Source organism: Protopterus annectens, chromosome 7.part0 (genome assembly GCF_019279795.1).
Source record: "Protopterus annectens isolate FY-2018-M chromosome 7.part0, PAN1.0, whole genome shotgun sequence".
Classification (NCBI taxonomy): domain Eukaryota; kingdom Metazoa; phylum Chordata; order Ceratodontiformes; family Protopteridae; genus Protopterus; species Protopterus annectens.
The window spans coordinates 1,754,236,299-1,754,245,383 of NC_056739.1; positions in this window are offsets into that span (position 1 = coordinate 1,754,236,299).

Genomic DNA, 9,085 nt, shown 5'->3' on the forward strand with positions numbered 1-9,085 from the left:
TGCATTATCACAGGTGGGGAAGTTGCAAAGAAACTTTTAACAGTTTTAGCCTCAAAGTGGAGGCAAAATAGCAGCAAAAAGAGAAATTTCAAGTGCTCTTTGAGATAAAAAACTTCCATAAAAGGCATGTTTTATTTAATAGAAATCAAAGTGACTCAAGAAACCGATGACACTTATAAACTGAACTCAAACAGAATGAAAGAATGTGGGTTTGGTGACGCATAATTCAGTGATGAAAGAGATAATTATCTGTGGCTTTACAGTCAAACTGTTGAGAAGGTCAAATTTAACTCTAGATAACGCACTGGCATGTGTAGGATGGGTGAAATGATGAACATTCCATTGAAAGGGCTTACAAAATGCTAGAGGAGTGCAAAAGGACAGTTACTGATAATAAGAAACTAATGTGAAAATTTCAGTTTGTAAACAAAACAGAAATAGGAGCAACCTCACAAAGCGGTCCTTGGTGGCACCCATTAACTAACGTACAGTTGCAAATGAGGCTGTTTGCATAAAATGTGGTTAAAGACCTAACAAAACGTAAAGTTAGATTTTGCTTACTTGTGAATACAAACAGAGAGCATAAAGTTATGTTTTAAGTAGTATACTTGGAAAATGCAGTTAGTCACTGTCAGTCAAATATAATGGATCTTGTGGCTTGTGAGAGCCTAGGTATGATTAAGAGAATTGATAATGTATGGGCATGGACCAGTACATGCTCTTCTGAAGCAAACAGCACACGTGGTTCTAAGGCAAGCAGTATGAATGCCTCTAATGAGAGTGTAATTGTCGGTCAGCATAACTGTAATAATGGCATTGCAAGAGGCAGCAAAAAAGGATTTCACAGCAATGTCAACATTTACATGAACTTGAATCAAGGAACATAGCAACAATACTAGGGAAGCAACTACAGAATTCATTAGATGGCTAGCCATAGTCTTAAGCATGGTTTGTCTTTTATAAGCACTTAGTAGCGCCCACCTTCCAAACTGAGCTGGGCTGTACATGATAACGCTTGTGTAAATTTGTGTCTACCCATCCAGTTGTCAAGATTATCTCAAAGACTGAAAGGTAATCAAATGCAGCTAGCCATAGTAATACAATTATGTGTGTTTCACTGAGAGTTAAACAGTCACATTTTAATCAATATGTATTTAATATGGATTAGTCTGCAGCAGACTATGAAAACATTTTACATAAGTATACTGATTTATTTGTTAACTTAATCTGTTCACTAGATGAACATCACCGTAAGATTTCTCCAGGGTCAAAAACCTTTGTCGCATGCTATTTGGAAAGTTTCCAGAGTGCTTAAATAAATGATTGAACTGGATCTGAAAAAGATGGTGTCTTGGTGAAATTCTTCAGCACATTGAGCTGGTAGGTATATAACAGGATGATCGTAATGAAGTCACACAAAATAAGGACATGACTTGATCTGCAAATCTGAAACAGATGGATTAAAAGTTAACACTATGCTTCTAAAATGGAACACTATCCATTACAGACTATTCAGTAAGTTGTTTTCAGGTGTGCCTAGTGTAACTACATATTGTTTTCATTTCTGGATGCAGATTAGAACTTCTGGCAAATCAAACTGGACGACTGCAGTTCAAAGCTGTGTACCTTTAATGTCTTCTTGGGCAGATATAAAGTTTGAGGTTACCTTTAGTATGTCCACAGCATTACAGCCATCTCAGAGAGCTGAGTTAAGAATAACTGAAGATCCAGTTGGTACTATGAACATTTTACATGCGTTACTTGCATGTTTTTTTTTAAACAAGAACATTATGAGAGATGCATTATGATAATGAACAGAGTGTTTTAGGATGATGTACTGACTAAGGCAGTAAAGTCTGAAACTCGACTGATTCCAAGTGTATGGGAATAATCTGTTTTCTAAAGGTCAAAAAGCAGGTGTAGTGAAGGTCAGTGCCTGAACTGTAGAAAAGGTGCAGTGGTGAGAGAACACCTTCACTGGGTGGCAACTTGTAAGTAACACTAATCTGACAATGCAACCCTTACAAAAGTATTACAGTTTGCAAGCCATCATTAAGCAAGTAATAATGCCTGACGGTGTGTATTAATGTGAAATTAATGCCCATCCAGGGTGTTATGAGGCCCAACAGGGCAGGCAGAGGGCCTCTACACCCCTGGAAGGGCATTAATTACACATTAACACACAACCTGGAGTGCATTATTGTGCTTAGAGAATGGGATCTCTGTAAAATTGTTGTTTTACTTGCTTATTTATTTTTTTTAAGTACTATATATTTTTTTAATATATTTGTAATGGTTTTAATAGTTCCTCTGCCTAATGTTTCAAACTTGCTGTAGTATATGTTAATGGTGTTGGAGGAAGCATTTTGCATTAAACATATATAAAAATAATATAGTGCTTAACAAATAATAAGCAAGTGAAACACAACAATCTTACATACAGCCCATTCTCTCTCCCATATACACATACACAGTCTCTTCTGCTTTCACACATATACATGTATACACACAGTCTCCTCTGCTTTCATACACACAACCACTCAAACAAAATCGGTCTCACCCTCTTTCTCAATCTCTCACAGTCTCCAGCTGCTTTCATACACACATTCACTCACACAAGATTGCTCTCACTCTCTCTCGATCTCTCTCACACACAGTCTCCTCTGCTTACATACATGCATTCAGTCATCTCTCTCTCTCTCACACACACACACACACACACACACACACACACACACACACACACACACACACACACACACACACACACAATCACACACACACACACACACACACACACACACACACACACACACACACACACACACACACACACACACACACACACACACACAGTCTCTCTGCTTTCATGTATGCACACATACAGACAGAAAGATAAACACACTTTTCTGTTTCGCTTGATTGATCACTCTGTCTCTCTCTGTCTCATACATGCATACACTCTCACACACATGCTTTATTTTAATTTATTTCTTTTTTTATTTTACTCTCAGTAAACCATAGGTCTCAACCTGCTAAGAAGCAAATGTGGAACACAGACCATAGCAATGTGTGACAAATAGTCAAAATGTGGAATACCTTATTTTTGCACTGAGCGAAAAGTGGACCTTGACCATGGCCATGGCATTTCAAGCAAAATATACCATATGTAAGTATTTAATACACTCAATTTCATGCAGACACAGACATTTACATATATACACAGACAGATGTAGAAGCAAAAAGAGTGTCTCACTCGTAGAAAATGTCAAACACACACATGCATTCACCCTTGTCATACCTCTCAACTGCCCAGACTTTTGCAGAATGCCCACATTTTTTCCTCATATTTTTGGTCTGTTCCTCATAAAATATGTAGCTGAGAGCTATGGGGGTAGGAGTAGGCAAAGCACCAAACAATAAGGACAAATCTTGCATATTACAAGTTGCTAGAATGATAGAATGTGTGTTAGTATGCATTTTCTGAAGTATATGAAGTCTGAAAACTTGCTAGAAAACCCCAAATTTTATTAGAAATAGAAAAAATATGAAGCAAAAAAATCTGGATATTCTGCGAAAATCTGGACATTTGAGAGGTATGGAGAGGGGGACTTTCAAACAGTCGGAACAGTTCATTCAGATTTGTGCTTCAAAAGAAATAAAGTATGAAAGGAAATGTACTTATCACCTAAGCTGGTGTCTCCTGTGGGCTCTCTAACAGGTTGTCTTTAATAGCAAATCAAACGTGAAGTGTCATTGCAAAAGCATTTGTTGTGGTATTCTGCTTCAAGCTGTGCCCACTGTGAGGTGTCATTGCAAAAGCATTTGTTGTGGTATTCTGCTTTAAGCTGTGCCCTCTGTAAGGTGTCATTGCAAAAGCATTTGTTGTGGTATTCTGCTTCAAGCTGTGCCCACTACTGAAACATCTTTTAAACATCTACCGTATCTCTCAAGTCACCATGACTGTTTCATATGTTCACCCTGTCCTTCATAATTTGTGTGATTATTATTATAATCATTTTGTTTTGGTAAATAAGTGAGGACTATAGTCAGTAACGGCAGACCTTAGAGCGCCACAATTCATGATGTTCAGAAAATATAGGTTGATGAATAACCTGTTGTTCTGCTACATTCAAGTGCATAACAGTAATATTTAAAAGTTATTCCTGATTTTGTGCCTTTGACACTTCCCCAGTACAGAAGAGGGTGCATCTTGTTATGTTTATCATATGCCATCAAATGGTGGGAAAACACTCTAGGATGTTTCTGCGTTTGCATGCTTTACAAAGTGTATTTACCTGTGAATACACCTGTCAGTAGTTTGAGAATGCTGCAGTAAATACTACACTCAGAAATAAGTCAGGTTTGGAAATAAAAGTTTTGAAATGAGACAAACACATGCACTGATGATTCACAATAACATTATCTAGCCTATAAAAGATGTTGCTGTTATGTCATATTTGTTCTATCAGATGTAGGAGAAGGAAGAAAAAATGTTACCAGTAAAACTGAGTCACCAGCTATATCATCCACTGCTTCGGGGTTATTGTTATAGGCAGCCCTGAAGGCATGGACTTTTACTTGGCATTCCGATTGGCTGTTAAGGTCAAACTTGTTCTATGATTGGTTCTCTTTCTCTCTCTCTTTGGTTATTGGTTATATTTATGATTTGAGAGCCAATCAGAGAACAAAAAGTGGAACCACCACTATTGAAAATGGAACAGCGGGACACTGCTTCACTTCAGTGTCAAATACAGAGCTTTCCGCACAATGTGGTGTGCAGTTTGATCCCGCTGCACTAAACAGCAAAAGCGTTACTTAGCGAGTGTAAAATAATGACTTGCTCACGCTCACTTTTACTGACATGCACACATACACTCAAACACAGACATGAACTACAGAGAGAACTGGCACCTCATCTGTGTGCCCTGTTCAATCACAGCCTCACCACAGGCTTTGTCCCTACTGAATGGTGCACTGCTACAGTCATCCCTCTCCACAAAGGAGGAGTGACTACAGACCCTGGAAATTATCACTCCATTAGCCTGATGAGTCTGATATGCAAAGCTATGGAATGCATCATCATGGACCTAATAAACAAGGATATAGGAAATCTCCAAACTCTGGATCCCACACAGTTTGGTTTTATGAAGGTTAGATCATGCCTGCTTAACCTGGTTGACTTCTTTGAGTCAGTCACCAGAGCTGTGGATGAAGACAAGGTGGTTTATACAGACTACCTTGATCTGGCCAAGGCCTTTAATATCATTCCCCACTCAGGAATCATAGAAAAAACTCACTAAGCTAAGCATCAACCCCTACATCACTAGGTGGGTTGGAAACTGGCTCACAGATAGAACCCACAATGTGAAAGTAGCTGACTCCATGTCAGAATGCCAACATGTCACAAGTGGAGTCCCACAGGGTTCGGTCCTGGGTCCTGTCCTGTTCATAACCCAAAGACTGCCCATGCTATGGAATAGACTTCTCATACATGTCAAACAGAGCACCTCACTGGCCCTCTTCAAGAGAAATCTTGATGAGTGGATGAGAAATAGAAAATTCACCCTGGGGATCACTCCATTGGCACTACTCAAGAGAGGCGCTCGGAACTAAGGTCGGGTGGCACAATGCCAGGTAATCCTATGGGCTAGGCTTGTAAAGGCTCCAGGGCCATTAGCCTAGTACACATCTATGAACCTATAAACCTATAAACACACACACACACACACACACACACACACACACACACACACACACACACACACACACACACACACACACACACACAAATGCACCTTTTCTTTTTTAGTCTTTTTAGTTGTCTACTTTTTTTATATTTTACACTTGCTAAACAGCAAAATCGCTGTTTAGTGAGTGTAAAATAATGGTGACTATTCCATTTTCTCAGTCCAAGCTCCATGGTGGCTTGATATGCTGCTGTGAAGCAGTGGACATGTTTTTCAGTGGGCATTACTTGCACATTAATACCCTACTGGAGAACGTTCATCTCCAATCAGGGTACTAATGTGCAGTTTGCCCATTGTCTAAGTGATTATAATCATCATCACTTACAGACAGCTAGAAGACTGTCAAATTGTTCTTCTCACCAAGTGTCGCAATGAGTTTTTGGTTGATACTTTAATAAATATATCTTTATATTCTTACCATACTATCATTAAATGATGATAGGACAGAATGCTTATAAAAGGGATGTTTATCTATGCAGCAAACAAATAACTTGCAGCTGTCCTAAAAAGGGGTTCATAGGATCACAGGAAGTTAATAGGCTAAATGCCCTGCCAAGAGTTTATCACCAAAAAAGAAACCTCAGTCAGCACCTGTCACCCCTGTCAATGAGGGACAAAGTTCAAATCCCTCAGACAAATTTATGGTTTCTCATCCACTCATCAAGATTGCATTTGAAGAGGACCAGTGAGGTACTCTGTTTGACATGTATGAGAAGTCTATTCCAGAATCAGGGCAACCTCTGGGAGACAAACCTTTCACTCCAGCAGGTTTTGTTGATGTCGCATATTAGATTTAGGCTTATTGAGCAGGTAATGTGCAAGGAGTTAGACTTACGGATATGGAGCATCTCTAATAGGACAGAGTCCGATATTACCTTGTAGGCGAGATACAGATCACCTCTGAGCAATCTGTATGATACCGAGTAGAGTGATAGTGATTTAAGCCTGTCCACATAGGATAGGTGTTGGAGGCCATGGATTCTCTTTGTGAGGTAATTAAATAATTCCCTCCAGTACAGCTTTTTTGAGTGTGTACTTTTAACTCCCAGCAGGTGTAGCTTGATCATAGGATCATAGGAAGTTACTACGCTAACGGCCCTGTTACCCTTACAAGCCTAGCCAAGTTCTACCCTTATTTCTACAATCAGCACCTTTTGCCCCTGTTCAAGAGGGACACAGATGAAATTATCACCTTTACAGTTCAAATAAATATTGATTTCTCTGGAAGTATAAGTGTTACTAGAAAACTGTAAATGGCAAACTATTCAGGATAAATTAATATTTACATTAGTGGCATTAATTCATTTTGATGCTTTAAAATGTTTTTTATAAGCCAAAATAAAGGCAGTAAATATTAATTTTGTAATAAACAGCTTATGTTATCTCAGTAACCATTCATGCAAGACACATACTGCCAGCAGAATTTTCTTCATACAGCTGTGAACTTTTATATGAGGCTATATAGTTCTGTCTGTGTTACCTGAATGTTGAGATATTTAGAGAAATATTAAAATGATTACAATTCAAATAAACAGTATGCAAATAATATTCAATATCTCTTTAGCTGCATTAGACAGAGGTCAAATATCAATGCAGTTGTGTTAGCCTTCATATATGCTTTAAGATGAAATCTTCTAATACCTTGTATGTAGCATGGTTTTGGAATTATTAATGCAAATATGAACAAGCAATATTTGAAGTCTAGAGGCATCAGTAGATGGTAACTGCAAAAGTGCCTACAGGTGTACTCAGCTGTAATGAGTTAAATAGTTGCAGTTACCTATAGACAATATAGGTATGGCAAATGGTATGTTGTCCTGAATGCCAAGCTTCCTTGTTATAGCTCTGGTAAATGCCACAGTCAGTATGCATAAACCACAAGACCAATGTGATCTTATGTAATTCCTAGGAATGGTTCAATATATTTCAAAGTTCAGTCTGAACTTATCAGATATAATCACACCATGTAGAAAATTATTACATAATGATGTAAATTATTTTTTTATCTTCAGAATAAGATGAGAGCTTTGAAATGTTGAAATGGCTTGTTACAGTACATTCACATATGTACATACAAATATTTCAAGCACGGACTTTAAAGCCCTTCTAGCTTGCCAATATACCAAAACACGTGTTCCCATAATAAGTGTCCAGGCTGTTCTTAAAAGTATCTAAACTAGTACTTGCGTTAATGTAATTTGATAGTCTGTTCCACGCATCAGCTATTCTGTCAGAGAACCACTTACTACACTTCTCATTCCTGTAGAATCTTCTGCATAGGTTGTCTGACGATTCTCTAATACTTTTTGATAACCCCAAACATTCCCAGAGGTAGCTGTCTCTCTAAATGCCCTATATACCTGAATAAGATCTCCTCTTAGATATCTTTAAGAGACACTGTACAAGTTCAGATAGTTTAGTCTTTTATAATAACTTAAATTTTCTCATCCATGGATGCCCTTGGTATAATTCTGCTGTACTCTTTCAGTTTATCCATGCTTGTTTTCTTATAGGGTTTCCATATTGTTATTCCATACTTAAGTTTGGGTCTAATGTAACTAACAAACAATGACTTCATCATTTTAGGTTTCCTAGACTTTATAAATCTTTTTATACAACCTATAGTTCTATAACTATCATTAACCAATTGGTTGATATGATTAGAAAAACTCATAGCTGGATCTACCCTTATATCCAGGTCCTTAAATGAGTCTACAATTTCAATCACTGTGTACTGTATTAAATATTCACCTTTCAATTTATGTCTCCCAAATTTCATATGTTCAGTTTTTGTTGTATTTATCAGCATATTATTCTCCTGTGCCCAAATGATCAATTTAGTCAAGTTTTTTGCAGACATGCCTTATCTGTAACACATGTAATCAGTTCACCCAATTTCAGGTCATCTGCATATAGACTGTAGACTACCTCAGATGAAAAAGTTAGGTATGAAAGATACAATCTAAACAAGTAAGGGCCTAGGACAGCGCTCTGTGGGCCACCCTGACTGTACCCATGAATTTCACCTGTCCAGTTCCTGTATGATAATTGCCATGTTTTATTTGTAAGCCAAGCAGCTATCCATCTTCTCAAGAGTACATCAATACCTAGTTGTTCTAATTTTTGATTGAACAGTGGCTCCATCTTTAAAGTTTTATGTTTTATGATTTCTCCCAAACCATTTACTCTTCAGATCAATGTCAGTCAGCCAGATTTGGGTGCAGTACTACTGTACATGGGTAAAGCATGGCTAGGTTTGTAAAGGCCCAGGGCCATTAGCCTAATAACTTCCTATAAACCTATGAGCCTATGTATATGGGTTTAAATGAGGCACA